Genomic DNA, 24,375 nt, shown 5'->3' with positions numbered 1-24,375 from the left:
CCCCATTAAGGGAACCACAACATAATATGTCTACAAGGCCAACTACCTGCTTCTTAAGACAGATATGGTGGACGTCATGACACCCATGCAGATGGACAGTACTGTTACAACTGCTGAATCCTACACAAATGCACTCTATAAGCGCTTACAGGAGTGCATGGCTTGTGCTATCCCAAACAGAACCAGGATGCTATACTCCTAATTAACTAAAGCAATCTGGTGGTCCCCTGCCATAAACAAATTGTACTAAAGGAGGAAGACACTGTTGCAAACGAGAGTACAATACCATGCATGGAGGAGATCCCTGGCCAGTGAAAAATTTATTTTAATTTTCATGCTCTCCTCCTATGCTGTTCTGGAACCAAAGTCTACTTAAGACACACAGTCTTGCTGTGCTGTTTACTGCTGAATCAGAGACACAGAGCTTTGCATGACTCCATCTGTAGTCTGTTTAAAGCACCAAGCCTTTCAAATTGCACACTGATAAAGAAATATATTTTGCAGCTATATCCACAGTTACAGATAACTTAATTTATAACAAACGACACATATTCTTTCTTAGTTTGTAGTATATATTTACAAAGTTTTCCTTCATTACAGATATGAATGATGACTTCTACAAAATACCTCTCTCTGTCCTTCTCTCTCACATAACTGAACTACTACAATAGTTATATAGAGAGCTAGTCACGCACATATTTCCTCTTGGTATGTTTTTCTGGCCTTCTGTGGGAAGTCACATAATGTCTGTTTTTAGACTTTTCTATTGTCCTTTTGTGATTTACTTGTAAGCACTTTTGCTGATGTGAGGATGCCATTAACAGAAATCTGAATGGAAACATCTGTACAAGCTGTTCCTATAGAAAAAACATCACGTATTGCTGAGTTTATAAAAAAGGATGCCTGTTAATAGATATTTGTTCTGCAAACATAAGACATCATGTAATGCTTGCTTTCCATTTCTGATGCTATGAACAGAAGCCTGTCTGTTATACATACAGTATGAATGCACATTTTACATTGCTAAACTTTATACATATATTCAAGCAAACTTTTTATTATATGCTTCATCTTTCAGCATATTTACAACAAAATTAATTTCAGCCTTGTATTCATAATATCTAACAATTCCCTTACTCAAAACACTTTATATAGAAAACACATTAAAAAACAAAACCTTTAGTTTTCTTTTGATACAAGTCAAAATGCAATTTTACATTGTTAATACAATAATAAGTATTACTACCAAAACTGAATGTATTTAACAACTTTTTTTTCAGACCATTCTGTGAAAATATTTTATTAGTTATGAGCTGTGTCTGCTTTAATTTTATTTTTTACCTTGATTAATTTATTCTTTTGCAATCACAGAATTTAATTTATGACTTAGAACTTTTTTATTAACTCTTTGCAACTGTTGAATTAACTATAAGAGACAAGAATCATGTGCTACTGCAAGCATTTATACACTACTGAAAATATACAGTTTCAATGTCATTTTAACCATAACATTGTGGTCATGTCTCTGAGCTGCCCATACACTTTAGTTGACAGTGAAGTATACTCTAAAGAATGCTCTTTACATATTAGTCCATTAGCTGTATGAATACAATATTTTAATATAATTTTTTAACTGGGATAACCATTACTGATACAGATAAAATGATGGTCCAAAAACCAGTAATAAGACTCCAACTTAAAACCAGTGATAATATTACTTTTGAGCTTATTACAGACTGTTTGCTATTTATGCATTTCAATCTAGTAGGTACTCTGAACCCATTTTTTCTTTTTATATTCATTTCTAGGCATTAATTTCATTTGTACTGAATTCTTCTGTATTTGTACATACAAAGACCATCATTTGTACTGAATTCTTCTGTATTTGTACACACAAAGACTATAAAGTACATTTAGTCTAATCTTACAAATTTAATAGCATTAATATTAAGCAAAATATTGGAAAATTCTTATGTCTCTTTAGAAATATCTAATGGAATTGGCACCAAAGGCATATGTCCTGTTATTTTAAACTACATACTCAGCAATTAGAAACATTCATGCTTTTTATACCAATATTGCTTTGCCAAAAACACATTAAAAATAGTGACCATTCTTGTTCAATTTTTTACATATCTTTACTCTCTCTTGTATAGCTGTAATAAAGCAATTTTAAGCCAGCTCTTGTTTTTTAAACCATCTCTTGTATAGCTTTACAGTTTAACAGGTTGTAAATACAATTTAATACTAAACAATACAATAATAACCATTATGATAACTATTAACAACTTGTAAAATATCTTATCCTGTCAGGTTTATTCCAGTTTACCAGTATTTCTAATACACTAATACCTGTTTTTCCCTCCCCCTAAAAGAGTATTGTCAAGAAGAAATGAGATATTTCTTCCTGTAGCTTTATTTTAGACCCTTGTGCAGTACTGCTTATACAGTCATTGTAAAACTGAGAAAGTACATCTCTCCCTGTAGTACACTCAGAAAGTACATCTCCCCCTGTAGTACTGCAGCACTGTCTACCTGCTTTAGAATGTACACCAGTCCAATATTTTGGCCACACATTTGCTTATTCAATTATAGACCTTTGTCTGATTTGATCATTTTTTATAAAGCTTTTGCTGTTTATTACCACTAGTAGGTATTTATACACTTCTGCACAATTGATTTGAACTGTATGTATACTATAGCCTATTAGCTGGTTGTACTTGATGCAACTGAGTTTTTTTACTTTTAACCTTTACTTGCAAACAGATTATCAGTGACATCTACGCACAATTGTGAAATTTTGTTACAATTACCAAATAGTGTTGTATGTAAACATTTTAACAATTATGTTTTAATAACAATAATGCTTTAGAAAAACTCAAGCTACTTGTCTGGCAATCAGTCTTGTTTATCTTATCTTTCCAACATTTCATATAACTATTCATCTAGTCTAGGAAGGTCTGAGCTCACATGTTACACTCTATAAACTATAGTTAATTATTTTGGCATTTTTCTTTTAATTTGATTGTGATTTACATAACTATGCATTTATACTACATAAATAGACATTATTTTATAATTAGCTTACATGGATTTCAGTATTTTTTTATTTATTTATTTAGTTAACTGTCCTGCTATTAATTTTACAAAAAATTGTTTGATTAATACCATCTGTGATTTCATTTCTTTTTGAAATTCAGAACTTTAACTGTCTGGTGTGGTGTTACTATACAATTATAAAAAAATGTAAAAAATAAATATACATTAGCTTAATTAACACATTTATATTCACATTATTTATATTTGCTGTTGTCTACCTTTTGCTTTTGTGCATTGTAAACAAATGTACTCTAGATGAAAAGAACATACATGCATGTTTGTCTTGTATCTTTATATCTTTATACAAGCATGTCAGTCTTGTGATTTTAATATTTACTCTTATTAACTATTTTTATTTAATTTTATGCACTAGAACTGTTTTATGTAACTATATTTATTTAATTTTTATACACTAAAACTGATGAGTACATTTTGACTATGCTATTAGAATAGCAGTTATATACCATACTACTGATAAATGTCTTGATTTAACTGAATGAAAGTAAAACATTTAAGAATGATTTGTCCAGATTCAGATCCTACTATGCTACCATGTATTTTTAACCATTTTCAAAACATAAACATATTATAAAATATATTTCTTTTGCACAGATTAGCTGTGTATGCAGGAAGTTCCCAGTCTCTGTCAGTTCAGCTACTTTATTTCCTTTATCCTGCAACTGCTGTTGAAGAATTTCCTGTAATGTTGCATGGTCTTTCTGACATTCTTTAGTAACCTGTTCTGTTGAATCTAAAACTCCTATACACTTTTGAAAAGATGTATATATAACTTGTCTAAGCTTCCTGAACTCATTGCGTCTGTCTCTTAGAAGTTTATTACATTCTTTTGTAACAAAATGTACTAGAGGTTCTATCAGTAACTGATATGACTGTTGCAATTCTGAAATAAACCTTTTACATCTGGTGACAGAACATAACTGTTTAACATTTGAATATAATGTCAACATATAAACTTTTCTCGTTTTTTTACCATTAAAATATTTGTCTGTACAGTCTAACCTTTGAATAGTGTCATGCACTATATTTTTATGACATAATACACACAATAAACTTTTTTTTATACCACACATGATTTTGTTTCAGATACCAGTCAAATATAGTAATCCATTTGCATAATGCTTTACTATCAACTTGCAATCCATTTGCATAATGCATTACTATTAACTTGTCCTAATAAGGTTTTACATTTGCTAATATGCTGTATATACATTTATTCTGTTATTATTATTACCTCTATGGCATTCATACTGTATGTAACCCAGAATAATTTTCTTACCAGTCAACAGAGAGGCAGATGGTCAAGCTGCTTTACTGTAGATGGTTGAAAAGTCTCTGTAGTCACTTGTGAAGTTGGTACAGCAAAACTGGCAGTTTCAGTCTTACAAATTTGTCTTGTACCTTTTCTGGAGAATTTATGGATCTGCTCACATTTCTGCAATGCAGTCTCACTGGATTTAAACATCTGTTAAACTGTATTATTGCTGCAAACTGTAGAAAACTGTAGAAATCTGAAGTACTTCACAAAAGTTACTGTGCTTTCACAGGAGTGACCTTATATGAGGCATTACCCACTCACTCCCCCTGTTTTTGTATACAGGCTAGGAACATTGTCAAAGGGTCACCATTGAAAAATTTATATTAATTTTTGTGCTCTCCTCCTATGCTGTTCTGGAACCAAAGTCTTCTTAAGACACACGATCTTGCTGTGCTGTTTACTGCTGAATCAGAGACACAGAGCTTTGCATGACTCCATATGTAGTCTGTTTAAAGCACCAAGCCTTTCAAATTGCACACTGATAAAGAAATATATTTTGTAGCTATAAGCACAGTTACAGATAACTTATTTTATAACAAACGACTCATACTCTTTCTTAGTTTGTAGCATATATTTACAAAGTTTTCCTTCATTACAGATATGCATGATGACTTCTACAAAATACCTCTCTCTGTCCTTCTCTCTCATAAATGAATTACTACATTTGTTATATAGAGTATTAGTCACGCACATAGATGTTATTTCCTCTTGGTATTTTTTTTTTTTGGCCTTCTGTGGGAAGTCACATCCTTCATTACAAATATGAATGATGACTTCTACAAAATACCTCTTTCTGTCCTTTTTTCTCACATAACTGAACTACTGCAATAGTTATATAGAGAGCTAGTCATGCACATCTTTCCTTTTGGTATGTTTTTCTGGCCTTCTGTGGGAAGTCACATAATGTCTGTTTTTAGAATTTTCTATTGTTTTTTTTTATTTACTTGTAAGCACTTTTGCTAATGTGAGGATGCCATTAACAAAGATCTGAAAGGAAACATCTGTACAAGCTGTTCCTATAGAAAAAGCATCACGTATTGCTGAGTTTATAAAAAAGGATGTCTGTTAATAGATATTTGTTCTGCAAACATGAGAAAATCATGTAATGCTTGCTTTCCAACTCTGATGCTGTGAACAGAAGCCTGTCTGTTATACATACAGTATGAATGCACATTTTACATTGCTAAACTCTATACATATATTCAAGCAAACTTTTTATTCTATGCTTTATCTTTCAGCATATTTACAACAGAATTAATGTCAGCCTTATATTCATAATATCTAACAGCCAGCCTCAGTAAGAATGTGAGATTCCTTATAATATCCTCCAAAGCTAGCTACAAAAACTATAACTCAACTAATACCAACAACAACTACAAAGCATTCTATAGCTATGTCACATATCTCGAGGTCAACAACCAGATCTGCTCTGAGTTACAGCACAAAGGCATGAACATTACAGAAACAATTGATATTGCCAACATCCTGGCAGATCCCTCTCAAAGCTACACACTCTAAAGGCGATATCACAGTATCCATGGGACTGGACAACATCCCAGGCTGCATTTTACATGAACTTCAGATCGTACTGTCTCCCCACCTACGCACCATGTTCAATAATAACCTCACATCAGGCATAGTGCCCCTTGAATGGCGCACAGCAACAGTTATCCCACTCCACAAAGGTGGTGCCACAATGGGCCATGGGACCTATTTCCCTATAGGCCTGACTAGTCTGCTCTGCAAAGCTATGGTGCACATCATGGATCACTGTCACAGAGACATTGGGTACCTCCCAACCTTTGACCCTTCCCTGTTTGGCATTGTTAAGGCCGGACCATGCCTCCTAAACCTGGTGGACTTTTTAGAGACAGTTACCAAGGCATTAGATGAGGGTAAGGAGGTCCACACAGCCTACCTAGATCTCTCATAGGCTTTCAACACCATTCCTCCTTCTGATATTATCAAAATACCCATCCACATGAACATTAACCCCTACATCATGTGATGGTTTGCAAAGTGGCTCATGGACAGAATCCAAACAGTGGGAGTTGCATACCCTAGGTACGACTGTATGCCAGTTACAACTGGCATCCCCCAGGGCTCAGTCCTAGGACCCCTCATGTTCGGTATATACGTCTCTGATGTACAGACAAGCACAGGAGGGCTTTGGCTGAAAAGGTTTGCAGACAACTGCAAACTAGGGGACATAATTGTTTCCCCAGCTGTTACAGTCACCCTCTGGAAGGGTCGCACTGAGACGGATACCTGGTGTTAATATCATGGTGTCAAGCTGAATGCCTAAAAGTGCATAGTCATCCCCTTTGGATATAACTAATTACCCATGGACTACCACATAGGTGCTAGTCCCCTACATACAGAAAAGGTAATACAGGATCCGGGAACCCCAGTAGATAGCAATCTCTCCTTCGATACCCATAATGACAAGGTGGTTAGAATATTCTTCTACATGGCCCCCTAATCTCTAATGGGTTTGCATCCAGATCAGAGGGGCCATTGTGACTCTACACATGTCATATTAGACCCATTAAAGGATACAACACCCCATTTGGGATATACCTTACAAGACAACTGCAACAGCTTGGAAGACCACACCAGTACCATAGCAAGAGGATTACTGACCTCAAACAGATGACCTATGCAGCCCAACCTACGAAACTCCAGCAGTACTCAGTTGCATACCACATACTCACAGGTGATCTCTGCTTGACATACAAGGCCCATGTCCAACCCTGTATTGCTGGATATGCTCCACCTAAACAGAAGCCCCTGAGAGCCACATGCTCTAGGGATATACACCTAACCACAATGATGAGTAGGACATGCTGGATGGATAGATGTCTGACCAGGACTCTCCCTATGCTTTGGAACATGATTCCAATGTACATCAGGCAGGGCCCCTCATGAGCACTCTTCAAGGGAAACCTTGATGTGTGGATGGGAGACAGACATGTACCCTGGGGTTCACTGCAGTGGCTCTGCTAGACAGTGACACTTGGAACTATTGGCTCTGCCATTCAGAGGCACAGGAAACCAACCTATGGAGGTGGCGAAAGCCAACACAAACTAGCTAGGCTTAAAGATACCCTTGGTAAGACAGCCTAGTACCTACCTTTGCACATATTATATGTCTCATGTGCATGGATAGTTAAATAGCTCTTCCATTTTACTTTGCTATTATGCTGATAAACTGTCGGCTCACTAAAAGACATATGTATCCTGTTATTGTGTATTGTAAATGCCAATTGACATAACTAATGTTTGCCTAACATTACAGTAATGCCTATGCAGCTTCTAATGCATATCTGCCTACAATACTGTACATTACACAGTTATTGGCACAATATACCACAATGCAAATCATACTTGCACAGTGGCCCAACCTTCCACATATTATTCTCTGTAATACACCCATACATATGGCTAGTTACAATATATCAACATATACTATCCCCTGTTATAGCACATACTTGTTGGACCAGCCCTGCCACGGACATTGGCTGGTGAGGAGTATTTCTGTTCAAAGCCCTTATATAGCATCCCTTGTGGTGTATGCGGTATTTGCCTTGTGACCTACAGCAGTACACACAAATTTTACAAGCGTTACTATGCTCAACAATACATCACTACAAGATAACTGTTTCCACTATATGGATTGCGTGCACTTTAAATACTACAGAATAATACAACCTACACAGACATACTGACTGTTCTACATACCTTATTAGTAACCCAATGTATCGTTAACAGTTGATTCAATCCTTTTCAGTTTGTGTTTCAATGTTATTTGTAATGTTCCGCTGGTATATATGGATGGTTTGAATGTGTGATAACACATCCTTTTCTAGTTGCATATCGGTAACATGTGGCATCCTGTCCACCAATTGCTGTTCTAAAGTAGTTAATTGGATGCACATCAGCTGTGCAGCTACTCCATTAGCCGATACCATGGCAACAGTGGTGTATAAGTAAGTACTCCTTTTGGGCGTTGTCTGTTTGCCTTACTTTTGAGGGAGACGGCCTAGATTTATTTATTTTTTATTTTTATTTTACATTTGTTGACCAGGCTAGTCTAACTGGATAAATGTCCATTTTCAGTAGAGGCCCGGGGAGAAAAGCTCCAAGCATGAACACTAACAAAGTTAACAATATATAACAAAGACATGTATAATAACAGTACAGAGGTACAATTGACTAAAGACATTACGTTAAAAGATTAAACTAAGTAAAAAATAACAAGTACACTAAGCACAAGCTGGGTATGGGCAAACAGAGTCAGGTCCTTACATTTATCCTATTACTATGAGAAAAAAAGAGAAATCAGTAGATTTGGAGGTATAGGTTAGGGAAGAGGGGAAGGGGTATGAGCAGGAGGGGAAAAGTTTCAGTCTGGGTTAGCACAAGGACAAAGCCACTGAGTTTTAAGATGTTCTTTAATATGCTTTTTGAATAGAGAAGTAAAAGCTAGAGTAGAAAGTTCAGGAGGGAGCTGATTCCAGTATTTACCTATAGTGTTTGAAAAAAGTGAGTCACCAGCTTTGTTGTTAGATTTAACTGATGAGACCAGGAGTTTATTAGCAGAACGTAGTGTAGCTAGGTTTTTATATGGTGTAATTAGATTAGTGAGGATAGGGGTGTTACTGGGGTGGTGTAGGATCTTTTGAGTGATAAGTAACTGTTGACAGAGTATATGGTTCTGCAATTCTAGCCATCCTAGTTGTTTAAGGTTAAGGCAATGATGAGTTTGAAATGGAGAGCTTGTAATAAATCTAGCTATGCTATTATAGCATGTGGAAAGTTTTGAGATATTATTTTTAGATAGGTTTGTATATATAGTGAAGGCATAGAAAAGGGTAGAAATGAGGTGGGTTTGGGCAATAGTTTTCCTGGCTGTGGGGATAAGGAAGGGTTTAATTCTATAAAGGGTTCCAAGTTTTTTGTTAACAGTCTTTATGGTGATGGTTATCAATTGTAACACCTAGTAGGCAGGTGGTAGTATCAGGGTTTATGTTTGTAGCATTGTTAGAGGTAATAGAGAAGAATGGAGTGGGTGATTTATGAGATGGAGTAAAAAGCAGTAGTTTTGTTTTTTTGGGATTAAGCAGGAGGCAATGTTGCATAAACCAGTTTTCTACATTTTGGAAAACAGTTTGGGTTAGGGACTGGAGGGAGGCTATGTTCTTAGCAGTACAGATTAAGGTTGAGTCATCTGCATATTGGATGCAGGTGGCTTGAGGTATGTTCATATGGAGGTCGTTGATAAATATGGAAAAAAGAAGGGGACCTAAGATAGAGCCTTGTGGGACTCCAATATTTGCTGGAAGTAATGAAGACAGTTTGTTATCCCAAAGTACTGCTTGCTGTCTGTTTAGAAGATAACACCTAAACCATTGTAATGCTAGTGGAGCAAGAGAATGATACTTTAGTTTATGTAGAAGTAAGTTATAGTTAACCATATCAAAGGCTTTTGACAGGTCTATAAATAGCGCAGAGGAAAAGGAGTTAATGTTACGATTTTTATTTATAGAGTCAGTGAAGGATAGAAGGGCAATTGTTGTGCTGTGGAATGGTCTAAAGCCATGTTGGTAGTTGGCTAGTAGATTATTTTGTAGTAAGTGGTTGAGTAGTTGTTTGTGAATACATTTTTCCATTATCTTGGCTAATGGGGAGAGTAAGGCAATAGGTCTATAGTTAGAAAGCTCTATAGAAGAACCACCTTTATGTAGAGGGATGATGTGGGATACTTTCCATATGGTAGGGATTTTGCCTTCAGAGATAGTTCTGTTAATAAGGATAGATATGGGGTAGTCTATAGCTTTTGCAGCAATTTGTAGGTATTCAGATGGGAGATGGTCAGCAGAAGGGGTGCAAGGTTTCAGTTTTTTAAGTAGCTTGTAGATAAGAGATGTAGGAACAGGGTGTATATGAAAGGTAGGAGGTGAAGTCTTGGAGGTATTAGATGGGAAGGCAGTAGGAGGAGGAAGAGAATTGGCTAGGGATTGAATGGCCTCTGTAAAGTAGTTATTAAAGGCATCAGGGATCAGGTTGGAGTTATTATGGTTGAAACCTAATGGGGCAGGAGTAGTAGAGTGACCTGGCTGAAGAAGTTTGTTTAACCCTGACCAAAATGTTTGTGGAGTTTGTTGAGTGGATTGTTGGAGGTGAAGGTAGAAGTCTTTTTTGTCTCTAAGAGTGTCCTTCTTGGTGGCATTTCTTAATTGTTTAAATAGGAGGTGATCAGATGGGCATTTGGTAGCCCTCCATTTAGCCCATATTTTGTTTCTAAGGAGCATTTTTTGCTTAGTTTGTTTAGTAAGTCATGAGTCAGATTTGTTTTTTATTCTAGTGGAGTGGTAAGGTGCGTGGTAGTCTAGTATTTGAAGAAAGTTTGTGTTAAAGTAGGTCACAGCCTCATCAAGTTCAAGATGGGTCTGTGGTGACCAGTCACATGCTTGCAATTCGTTAAGGAAACTATCTGGGTTAAAGAATTTTTTGAGCGGGAAGTTTTGAGATTATGAGTAGTTGGGATACGAAGTTTTTGTCTGATTAAGTAAGTGAGCATATGGTCACTGATATTGTCGGTAAGGGTTCCTGGAGTATAATTGCTAGGGTGGCTATTAATAAGGATCCAGTCAAGAGTAGATTCTTTCCTGTTAGCTTTGTGGATTCTAGTAGGAGTGGTTATAAGTTGAGTGAATCCAAAGAGATTTAAGTGGTTAGCAGGGTTCAGGGAATTGCAGGTAAGCCAGATGTGTTATTGTGATATATTTCAACAGCTTTATGGAGACACACAGAGATATATTAGCTTCATGACTCCCGTGGACTGTGTATAATGGCTAGACAATTTAGTTCTACATGTGAGTACAGCTGTTATATTTCGGAACAGTGCTACTTATGCAGGGTTTGTTTGTACCTGATACTTCTGCAGATGTTTAAGTCTGGCAAGGATGTTTGGCCAGCTCAAGGCCGTATGGCTATGCATGAACTATGTGCTGAACAGTGTGCTCACCAGACATCTTTGATTTGGTGTACAAGTGTAGCATACTGTGCTGTTACTCACTAATTGCTAACACATCCCGGTGTGCGCACAACCCTCTGAAACGGGATTAGTGCAAACAAACCCTATTACATCAGCAGCTGTTCCATTGTATAACAGTAGCTATTTCACATAGGGCCATGTTAGTGTGTCTCTAACAAGGTATGTTAAGGCTTCTGCAGATGTGGTACAGTGTGTGAATGATTTGTGATGTTATTACAGTTTGTATTGTAATATGTTTGGGTGTGGGGGTGATGTTGGTGGGTGTGGTTAGCAGATGTAGGTGTGTATGAACTGCTTTTATACATAATCGCTATGTGCATGAGGGTTCCTTCCCTATTTGAACACCTATCCTTTTGTGGAATAATACAATGGTAATTGCAGGCTGATTCATTAAGGCACTGTTATGTGGTTCCTGTATAGCATGCAGGTGATGTTAGTCCTTGAATTCCTTTAGTAATACATCTGAATGTAATAACGTGCTGCTACATGATAGATGTGTATTTCTGTCATAAGTATTTGCAGTCATCATAGTTGTGTTGATGTCTGAGCCTCTTTGGCTAGGGTTGCCACCTTTTCATATGGCCATAGTGGGACCTTTTCGGGACACACATCTGATTTTACAGGCTGACACAAACCCACAGTCAGTACAAGGGATAGAACTTTCCTTTTCTTGCCTAATTATAAGCTTATTCTTGTAGCAGTTTAGTTACTTATCCTGTTTCCTGTAACATGTAGGTATTTTAGATACAGAAATAACTATTGTATGCAACTATTACAGTACATATGGGACATAATTATGTCCTACAATCCCAGGACATTTGCCACATTTAATATATTTGGTCAGGACACAACCACCCAAAGAGGGAGTGTCCCTCACAAAGTGGGACACATGGTAACACTATCATTGGCTCATGTCCATAGCACATATTTGTAATAGTGTATAGGCATATACTCTCCATATCCTTTGTTCATAAAGGTTGGTAGTGGTGGAATGTGTGATTGCTATGTTCTATGTTATACACATATATGAACACTTCAACCTCTGTATACGGGAGACCTACGGAATCCCAAAATCACAGTGTTCCAACGCACACAGTACCGGGACCAGACTCCCATACCCCATATTACCGACATCGACAGTAACTCGCGAAGGTAACACGAACATGGAACACACAAATGCACGCACAGACACACTGCTACCCAGCACATCCAAACCAACCATCCTACACTACGTATGAGCAGGTGGCCAAGCCCCCCTACATCCCCCATGTAGGTGTCTGTGCCCCCCCACACCCCCCTACATCCCCCATGTAGGTGTCTGCACCCCCCACACCACCCCCTACTTTAATATTCTACATCCTAGGTCACACAAACAGATGCACAAGGATAACCTAAACTGCACATTCCAGTCCCCCAAGAACACACACCACACACAGAACACACACTTACACACACTACAGCCCTAAGAAACACACGTACACACAGTAACTTACCCAAACCGCAACACCAGAAGCACTGACTAACTGTCCATTAACATTGTGAGATTACACCTTCAGCATCTGGTGTTTCGGTACTGTGTTATTTCGGACCTTAAGCCTCGGGATTACACACGTCGGTATGTAAAGCAGTTGTTATGTGGTAGGTATCCCATTTATATGTACCTCCATGGTTATGTAGATGTTGCTAACCTATCTATGTATCTACATATATATGTATATCCCCATATATCGACATCTCTCTCTCTCTCTCTCTCTCTCTCTCTCTCTCTCTCTATATATATATATATATATATATATATATATATATATATATATATATATATATATATATATATATATATATATATATATATATATATATATATATATAGATATATATATATATATATATATATATATATATATATATATATATATATATATATATATATAAAACATACACCTTTCATTGGGTACATGCCGGTTTGTCTTATTTCAATACATTCCTACGTTTTGTGTTTTATCCTGTCAGTATACACGACTGCCACTGGTACATCTCAGGTAGCTTAGTGGTATGTTATTGTGATGAATGTGTACATGATTGTGTGTTCTAATCCTGGCAGTGATATCTTACCTCTCAGAGCAAGCACTGGTAGTGCAAGGGTGATCAATGCACATTTCAGTGGTTGTGTGTTCCATATGTTTATTATTCTGTGGAGAACTACCTATATATGCCAGCTGTGTTTAAGGTATACTATGTAACATGTACACATCTGTGAAGATTCCTGTCAGGGATACTCCCCTCCCCATTATTTGGAACTACATCCCTGATTACATTATACAAAACTCCTCACTGACACTCCGGGGATCCTTGCAGAGTGGGTGTTGAACAGTAGCTACACCCCAGGGATCACACAAGTGGCTCTGCTCCAGAGAGGGACAGTTAGGTGGCAACAGCAGACATGATTTGCCTATGCTTAAGAGTGGCCTCGGCGGTTGGGCATGTACCTACCTATGTATCTGGGTGCATTTCTCCCCGGGCCTCCACTGAAAACTGGCTCTGTGGAACCTAGTCGGACTTTCCCAGTCAACAAATGATAAATAAAATAAAAATAAATAAAAAATGTATCTATGAACCTGTACATACAGTATGGACACATGCTGATAGCTTAATTTACTGTTCAGGTATTGACTTAACTTGTGCCAATGACGGTTGTGTGTACAATAGTTGATGGCTACCTATGTAGGATGCGCACAGCAGACCACCTATACATGACAATTTACAGGTGGTCGTGTGTGTGTGTGTGCTATCCATGCTTGCTGTGTGTGCAGGTGGAGAAGGGTGTCAGTCCATGAGTGCCTACACTGTCAGTGTGTGTGTTATACATTCCCTCTTTTCCAAGGCATTGGCATACTGGGCACATCTCCGTCTGCCTACTGGGGCTAGCACAGGGTGTTCGTGGTCTGAGTCCCCCTATGCCTGTGGGTCCCTTGGCAATGGTGGTGGGCTATGAGGGCCTTCATTATTCTGTCCCTGCTGCAGCTGTTTCCGCAAGATCATATTGTGTAGCATGGCACATACTATGAAGATGTGGGCACACGTTCCTGGAGAGTACTGCAAGGCTCCACCAGATATGTCCAAGCAATGGAAGCATGATTTCAGCATCCCGAACACGTGCTCTATGATGATTCTGGTTTCTGTGTGTGCCTCATTATGGCATTCTTGTGTGGCTGTGTGTGCATTTCTGATGGGAGTCATCATCCACAGTTCCAGTGCATAGCCAACATCCCCCACCACATGTCCATATGGGATGTCCCCCCTGGAACATACCTGATACAGCTGTGAGGCATGCCAGATGTGGGAGTCATGATAGCTTTCAGGGCTGCCAGCACACACATCCATGATAATGCCCTGGGCATGGCACACAACCTGGCAGTTGATGTAGGGGAATCCTTGCGGTTTATGTAGCACCTACCCTGCTCACTGGGTCATGACTTGATGTGTATGTGCATGCAGTCTATTGCACTCAGTATCTTTGGGTAGACTGCCACATAGTGGAAGAGAGGCATATTGCTGGCCAACTCCTCCTGCATTCAGGGGAAGTATATGTGCTCATTGGCATGTGGTAACATGGCATCCAGGAACTGGTGGAGTACCCTGGATGCTGATGCCTGTGAGATCCTCATGATATCCCCAGTTGGCCTTTGGAAGGTACCTGTGGCTAGTATTCTCAAGCTTGCACATACCTTCGTGTCCACTGGGATGGGTTCTCCTCTGTTACTTCTGGCTCTGAGGCATGGCCGGCACAGCTCAATTTGCTGTATGATGTCCCTGTCCACCCTGTAATGCTCTACTATCTCCAGATCATGTAGCCCCTGGTAGGTTACCCTGGGTCTGAACACTCTTCTCCTCCTCTGGTGCCTGAGATGGTTGTCAGCATCATCCTCCACACCACCGTCAGTCTCCAACACATGCTGGTGAATCAAAGCTATGGCAGCCCCTAACATATACATATTAAATGTTCCCTGTCTGTATACACCAATGGTGCAGAGTGTCTGGGAATACACACGTGTGTGTGTGGGGCTTTCACACCTTATACTATTGTGCAATGGATGATGCTGGTGTAATTGGTTGTGTTTGTGCTATTTCAGCTGCAGGGTATCTTAATTATTGGTTTTACAGCAGGTACTGCTATTGTGGGGCCTTTGGTGTTGACTTACACTTGTCTGCCATGATTCATCTATTGCCCTTTACTTCTATTTTCAACCCGATTCACCTTTCATTGTCAGGCATGCATCCAGCTTCTGCCTTTCTTGTTTTGTGCTTCCACAACCCAGGATTGTGTTGGGAAATGTGTTATGTAGCTGATCTACTGCAAGTTTGCTTTATTCTACTGTGACAGTTATCTTGTCTTTGCTGTACAGCACCTCCCCTTTCCTGTTATGCAGGTAGCTGCTAGCAGCCTTGTTAGCTGTTCTCTATGGCCCACTGTGAGTTTGTAGGTGTCAATTACTCATTTGTACTCCAATTGCCATGCTGCAGCATTTCCTTATTGTCTTCCCGTATCCTTCTTGTTTCAGCTGTGGTGCGCACTGTGCGCAACCATTCTCTGGGTTTTGTGCGCGTTTTCATCCATGTTCACATGAACTTTCGGTTACCTTGTGGGCTCTCAGCTAAGCAAAGCTGTGGCTACTTCCACACCCCTATCCTGCGGCTTTGCTTAGCAACACACAACATGGATTAGCAATGATCCAGTGTGCTTACAGCTATGGTGGCACGCCCCTCTCTTGATGTCACATTTACCTCCAGGCCACTCCTTGATGTTGTAATGCTATACAGTGTGGTACATCCTTACGCCGGCGGGGCATTTGCAATTCAGTATTACTTGACTCATTTACATGGCATTGACTGCTAATTCCTAGTTACCGCACAGAGCACTGTCACAGACCCTTAGCAATCCTTGCAACATGGTTGTGGTGTAGCATGCGTGCCATTGACTATTATGGGGATATCATGAATTGCGTTACATTACAGTTTTATGACATCTACATATATTTTCCTTGTGATCCCATTTGCGCACCGATGCAATGCACTGCGGTTTTATTTGTGTTGGTGTGGCCATGACATTAAATGTTATTTTTTATATGTTGTGCATGTTGTTTTATGCCATTGGCTATATATTTAGCCATTGGCATATATTAACATTATAATACGTAAGTTTGGTCCGCTTTCATGGCTCCAATTTTATGTTTGACAAAATGTAAACTGTTTTTTTTGTTTACATTTCTACATGCTTACACTACGCCTGTACAACTTCATGAATCGCTATATACCTTCATTTGCATACTACACTGCTGTGCATGGGGTATTTAGCATACATGTGCCAGGAGGTGCGCAGCTCTGGCATACACTGGTAGTGCACGTGGAACCAGCTCTTACTTAATCGCTCGACTGCTGTATTTGGTGCTAGATCGCCGACGCTACTCTGGCGCATGGCACAAGCTTCATGAATCCTGGGCTGTATCTTCTTTAGGTAAGGTATTTAAGCCTGTATTTAACAATTCCAGTACATATTTGCACTGCATTTTGCTATTGTAATAGTTTAACTGTTGGTATTAAACCCTAGCTTCATTCTTTTGTACTGAGTATATGTCAGGCTAGTTCAAGACTTGTCTGCATTAAGACATTTCTAGGTCAGTCATCTTGGAGCTATGGGTCTAGTTGTTTTTGCCTTTCACCCACCCTGTTGGAGTTCTGTTGTTGACCCCAGTGCTTCTGTCATTACCTGTCCCATATGCTAATTGGCAACAAAATTCCCTCCCCGTCCCACTTCATTTGATATTGACAATAAGCAGATAAGTATCATTATGCAAAGTATCTTTCTTTAAACTATTCACAAGGCTAAAAGACCTTTGATGACATTGCTTAAAAGTAAGTGTACTGATACTGCCTGTAATGATTTTAGTATTACATCAATGAGTTTTTACTATAAGCATTTTACAGGTTCTTGCTGGTGGCAGAAGTAGTTTGCCAGGTTAGCTGTTTTATATTAAACTTTAAATATTCAGGAGCATGCCCACCCAAACATTATTCTAAACAAACTGGACTTCAAGCAGTTATATTCACCCCTGTCCTCAGAGTCATTCCTGTTGAAATCATGGACCAACACATCCTCACAGCTTCTCTAGCCAGCCGGATTGAGATTGATATTTTCAGACAGTGTAAGTATTGTGTCTTGCTGTTTGATGATCTATTACACAAACATGGCTTAGTGGTAAATCATTTTGATGTCTAAGGGTCAGCTCCCGGTGTTTTCTCCTGTCTACCTGATGAATCTGGGCATCTTGGGGCAATGCAGAAATTGGCTCATGTACACAGACAATCCTCTCCTCATACCACCCAACACCACAACCTGTGAGAGATGCACTTACATAGCCAAACTGGAAGCAAAGCTCTCTTCACCCAAGACTGGACTAGACAGTCAAGAGGAGAAGGTAAACACTTGCACCACACCACACTCAGCACATAGTCCCTCAAAACCTACACCACCAAAACACACACATAGAAACACAAAACACACACCTACATTCATGGAGGCTCTCGGTAAAAACCTGCCTAAGCAACAGGGACCTCCAAAGCAGAAACACAAGCAACCTCCACCCCCCCAACACAACACAAATGACACATAGCCCACAAACTCAGTGTGCCACTCAACCACAGCCCATAAGGCATAACAACGTATCCAGCACTCTAGTCATATGTGACTCTATAGTCAGGCACACTGATGTTCCACTCCCCAGGCTAAACAAGGAGAAAATTACTGTCAGATGCATGTCAGGTGCCAGGATCCGCCACATAACACATGCACTCAGGTCACTCCACAACAAGTACAAATATGACTTTGTCATTGTCCATGTTGGTGCGAATGACCTGAGACATACCTCTCTGAACTACATGAAAAAAGGCATGGAGGAACTGTCTGATCTTGTAGCCCAGGCAGGTATGACCCTAGCCCTGAGTAGCATCCTGCAATCACCCAGAATGATACCACAGTACAAGGACAAAATGATTGACTTCAACAATTGGCTAAGATTCTGGTGTCATTCTAAGGGGATCCAGTATCTGTCTGCCTGGGATGACATGATCAACAAACCACAATGCTTTGCCAGAGATGGCCTGCACCTGTCGCCCCTGGGATTCCAGATACTGGCTAAGGCTCTAGCCACCCCTACAGTGCCTTTTTTAGGCAAGGTTCAAATGACAAATTCACCACCATAACAGGTACAAGCAAGCAGAATCTGAGGGTATTGCTACTCAATGCTAGAAGTCTAAACCTCAAAATGCACTCACTCGAGGCACTCCTTAAAATGGAGAACATCGACATCTATGTAGTGACAGAGACCTGGTTCAAGGCTCCAGAGAGTACCCCTGCATTACCAGGCTATAATTCATATCACACCTTTCGGCCACCTAACCTGGACCGAAACACTAAAGGTGGAGGCGTGTCCATATTCATTAAGGATATCCACACCTCCCGGCTAGTTGCTCAGCATAATGCATACGAGATTATCCAAGTGCAACTAACTCTGGGCAAGACCGCAATCCAAATTGTAGCTTGCTATAGATCTGCCACCATGCCCCAGGATTCCCACTCCTTGTTTCTTGATACACTGGAAAATATTAGGGTACAACCTAACACCCTAATAATGGGCGATTTCAACTACCCCACCATTAACTGGGAAAACTACTCATGTACCAACTCTTGTGCTCAACGTTTTCTGGAATTTATAAATTCCAGTGCCTTGGATCAACTTATCCACACCCCCACCAGGGGAAGCAATATCCTAGACCTGGTTATTATCAACATGGGCAATCAGTGCTCCACACCAGAGGTCAATTCCTCGTTGGTAAGATCTGACCACAACCTAATCACCCTAGACATCCACATTCCTCCCCCATCCCCCATTAGGGAAATCACCATAAAAAAATTCTCCAAAGCCAACTTCACGCTTCTTAAGACAGAAGTGGTAAAGTTCACGACACCCATGCTGATGGACAATAGAGGTATGACTGCTGAATCCTACAAAAATGCACTTTATAAGCACTTACATGAGAGCATGGATTGTGCAATCCCTAACAGAACCAAGATGCTATCCTCCAAAAAAGGAAGCCAATCTGGTGGTCCCTTGCCATAAACAAACTCTACAACAGAAGAAAGAAAGTGTTGCAAAAAAAAGAGTAAAATCCCATGATTGGAGTAACTCCCTGGTCAGCCTTAGTAAGAAGCTGAGATCCCTCATAAAATCCTCCAAAGCTAGTTACGAAAACAAAATTGCCACTCACTCTAAAGTCAACCACAAAGCATTCTAGAGCTATGTCAAGAATCTCAATGGCAAAACTCAGATCTGCTGTGAGTTACAGCACAATGGCACTAAATATAGAGAACCAACTGATATTGCCAACATCCTGGCAGATAGGATCAGTGCTAACTTTACCTCCCTCTCATCCCCTAAAGGGTCCATCTCTATACTGGAAGAATGTGAAGTTCCTGTAATCACAGCTGCACAGATAAAAAAACACACTCTCCAGAGCCAAGAACACAGCATCCATGGGACCTGACAACATCCCAGGCTGTGTTCTACATGAACTACAGAACGAACTGGCACCCCACCTAAGTACCATGTTCAATCATAGCCTCAGCTCAGGCTATGTGCCCACTGAATGGTGCACAGTGACGGTTATCCCACTCCACAAAGGGGGAGCCACCATGGACCCCAGAAACTACCACCCCATTAGCCTGATGAGCCTGGTCTGCAAGGCTATGGAATGTATCATCATGGAACTTATAAACAATGACATTGGTAATCTCCAAACTCAGGACCCCATCCAGTTCGGGTTTGTAAAAAGCAGATCATGTCTCCTAAACCTGATAGACTTCATTGAAGCAGTCACCAAAGCCATAGATGAGGGTAAGGTGGTTCACACAGCCTATCTAGATCTCACCAAGGCTTTTGACACCATCCCCCACTCTGGAATTATAGATAAACTCACTAATCTAGGTATAAATCCCTATGTCACAAGATGGATTGCCAACTGGCTCACTGACATAACCCACACTGTGAAAGTAGCAGACTCCAAATCCAACTTCAGACCAGTGACAAGTGGTGTACCACAGGGTTCAATCCTGGGTCCTCTCCTGTTTGATATCTACTTCTCTGAAGTACAGGCTAACACAGACAGTTTTTGGCTAATGAAGTTCACAGATGACTGCAAACTAGGAGCCATAATCAAAACTCCAAAAGATGTTGACATCCTACAAAAGGGCCTTGCTGAGACAGATGCCTGGTGTCAAAGCCATGGCCTCAAGCTCAATGCCAAAAAGTGCATTGTCATCCCTTTTGGTAAAAACTCTGTACCCATGAACTACCACATAGGCGGTAGTCTACTTAACACTGAAAGTGTGATAAGAGACCTTGGGACACTGGTGGACAGTAGTCTCTCCTTTGATAATCACATCACCACAGTAGTCAGGAAATCCTTCTATGTGGCACACCTCATCACAAAAGGTTTCTCATCCAGGAAAAAAGAGGTCATTGTTCCCCTCTACTCATCACTCATTAGACCCATTATAGAGTACAATGCCCCTTTTGGTATGTACCTCACAAGACATCTACGACAACTGGAACGGCCACAGAAATAACTCACAAAGAGGATTACCGGCCTCAAACAGATGTCATACGCAGACCGTTTCAAAAAACTCCAGCTTTACTCCATCCCATATGGCCTACTTACACGCTCTAGGGACCTGAACCTTGTCACCACAATAAACAGAACATGCTGGAGGGATAGATTCCTGTCCTAGAGACTTCCCATACTCTGGAACAAACTACGCATCTATGACAAACAAAGCTCCTCATTAGCACTCTTCAAGAAAAATCTTGATGATTGGATGGGAGATAGGAAATTCACCCCGGGGGTCACTTCTGTGGCTCTGCTCGACAGTGGCACAGGAAAATAATTTTCTTGAGTGACAAAAGCCAGGGTACCTTTTGGCTAGGCTTATATAAGACCTAGGACCAATAGCCTAGTACATATCTATGAACCTATGAAACAGCATAACACAGTGTGTGAGAAATGTGCATATATATAATGTCCTTGAAGGCTAAAACTCCACACACAGTAAACTCAAACACCAAAATCATCAGCAGTACTCCACATACCACACCTCACCAAGGCCATCATGATACACATAATATATCAGATGCTGAAGTTCTAAAGATTAGCATGCCTAAACCTCAAAGACCTCCAAAACATAACACAGGAAGAAAGCACACTCAGCAAGTTAATCTTACCTCCTCACATAACACAGAGTCCTCAAGTCATGGATGCTGTAACTGTAAGGCAGTCATCAAACCAACCAAACATTCTTGTTAAAGGTGACTCCATTGTAAGATATAGAGATGTACCTCTTACTGGGCTAAGCAAGGGATGAGTGACAGTTAGTTGCTTGTCTGGTGCCAGGATTTGTCAGATCATGCATTCTCTTAAGTCCTTGAAAAACAAGTTATAGCATGACTCTGTTACATAGTTCATGTCAGCTTCAATGACTTTATAAGTACCTCTATGGACTACATGAGGAGAGGCATGATGGAGTGCTCAAACTATGTGTCCAAGCCTGGCAAGAGCCCAGTGTTGAACAGCATTCTACCTCCTGTAAGGATCAGGATGCAATATGAGCACAAAATAACTGACTTCAATAATTGGCTTAGTTTTGGTGTCATTCAAAGGGCTTCCAATATCTGTCAGCCTGGGAGGATATGGTTGACAGACCATGCTGCTTCACCAGGAATGGTGAGCATCTGTCACTTCTAGAGTTTGTTTATTGGCAAACACTTTGTTCACCCCATAATGACTTTTTTAGGCAAAGCCAATCTGATAAATCTACCAACATAATGAATCAAACAAAGAAAAGTATAAAGGTGCTACTGATCAATGCCAGGACCCTAAACAAGAAACTCCATTCCATACAAGCCCTTCTCACCATGGAGGACATTGATGCCTGTGTAATGACTGAGACATGGTTTGAAATCATGGAAAGCACTCCAGCTGTGTAGGGTTATAATACCTTCCAAACATGTAGATCAGCTACTGTGCAGGAAGGGAAAAAAGGTGGAGTTGTCGCCATCTTCATCCAAAGAGGCTCACATCAAGGTAGGTAAAGAAGCATTATGCATTAAAGCTTCTTCCTGTCAAAATAACAGGCCCAATACCATATATTAGATAGCTATAGAATTCCCTCTGTTACCCAAGAAAGCCACAATGCCTATCTGCAGGAACTAGAATCACTCAGTATTAAATCCACTGCCATTTTCCTCGGTGATCTGAACTATCCAGCTATAGACTGGGAAATCTATATCACCACCACCGCACAAGCACAGAGATTCCTGGACTTTGTCAATGCAAACTCCCTGGAACAAATGGTCAGAGTACCCATTAGGGGGAATAACATCTTAGATCTTATGCTTACTAATATGGGAGTATCTTGCACCATCCCTTGCATATCTTTGACATGTGTTAGGTTTGACCATAGAGCCTTATCCTTTGAAATAATATTGAAACCTGGGATTCCTTCAACCTAAGGTACCTTTAAAAATTTCTTTAAGACAAACTACCAGTGAAGCCAAGTTTGAGGGTAAAGTAGCTACCCAAGTCACAATCATAAAGCTTTTTTAGTTATGTCTGTAATCTCAAAATTATAGCCCAGCAATGTGCTGACCCAATTGTGAATGATGTTATCTACACTAAGACTGATGATACAGCGAACCTGCTGGTCGATAAATTTAGCTCAGATTTGCCCCTCTATCTGTCCCTCCATATATATACCTGAAACTGGCTCACCTCCAGTTATCACACAAGATCAAGTCCTAAAAGCACTAGCAAAAGCTAGAAATAGTAAATACCATGAAGCTCGATTTAGCCACACCTCAGTAACACTGTTCAACCTCAGCCACAATACAGGTTTTGTACCTAGTGAATGGAGAATATCTACAATCATTCCACTGCATAAGGGAGAACCTTACACAAACACAGGCAATTGCAGACCCATATATCTAACCTGCCTCATATGCAAAGCCATGGAAAGACTTGGCATGGAACTAATCAGTTGGGACATAGGGAACTTCCAAACTCTGGAACCATCTCAGCTTGGATTTGTCAAGGGCAGGTCATGCTTACTCAACCTGGTTGAATATTTTGAAAAAGGCACCAAAGCAATGGATGAAGGCAAAATTGTACATACTGCATTTTATGTACCCTGACCTGGTCAAAGCTTTTGACACAACTCCCCACTCATGCATAGTAGAACAACTAAATAAACTTGTGATAAACCCTACATCACCAGCTGGAGTGCCAACCAGCTCACAGGTAGGCTGTAGAAAATCAAAACAAGGGAAGTTACCTCCATAAAGAGACCATTCACCAGTGGAGTCCCCCAGGGTTCTGTTCTTGGATCTGTCCTGTTTGGCATCTACTTCTTTGAAGTAAAATCCAATAGCAAAGGACTTTGGTTGATCACATTTGCAGATTACTGCAGTGTCAGCTACTGAATCCCCAAATTTGTTAGCTATTCTATAGGAAGGTTTGTCACAAATAAATAACTGATGCCAAAATCATGGACTGAACCTAGATGCCAAAAATGCATTACTGCATGCTTTTGAAGTCATCTGTCCAGTGGAACTACCACACTGACAATATGTCCTTAAGAGTTGATCTAGTTGTTCAGGATTTGGGAACTTATGTGGACGATGACCTAACTTTCAACCAACATGTGTACCTTGTTGTAAGAAAGTTCTTCTATACTGCACAGCTTATAAAGAAAGGGATTGTGTCTAGACATATGGAT

The sequence above is a fragment of the Protopterus annectens genome, chromosome 3.part1 (assembly GCF_019279795.1).
Source record: "Protopterus annectens isolate FY-2018-M chromosome 3.part1, PAN1.0, whole genome shotgun sequence".
In the NCBI taxonomy this organism is placed as follows: Eukaryota; Metazoa; Chordata; order Ceratodontiformes; family Protopteridae; genus Protopterus; species Protopterus annectens.
The sequence above is the reverse complement of the archived record's forward strand: the minus strand, read 5'-3'. Positions refer to the sequence as shown.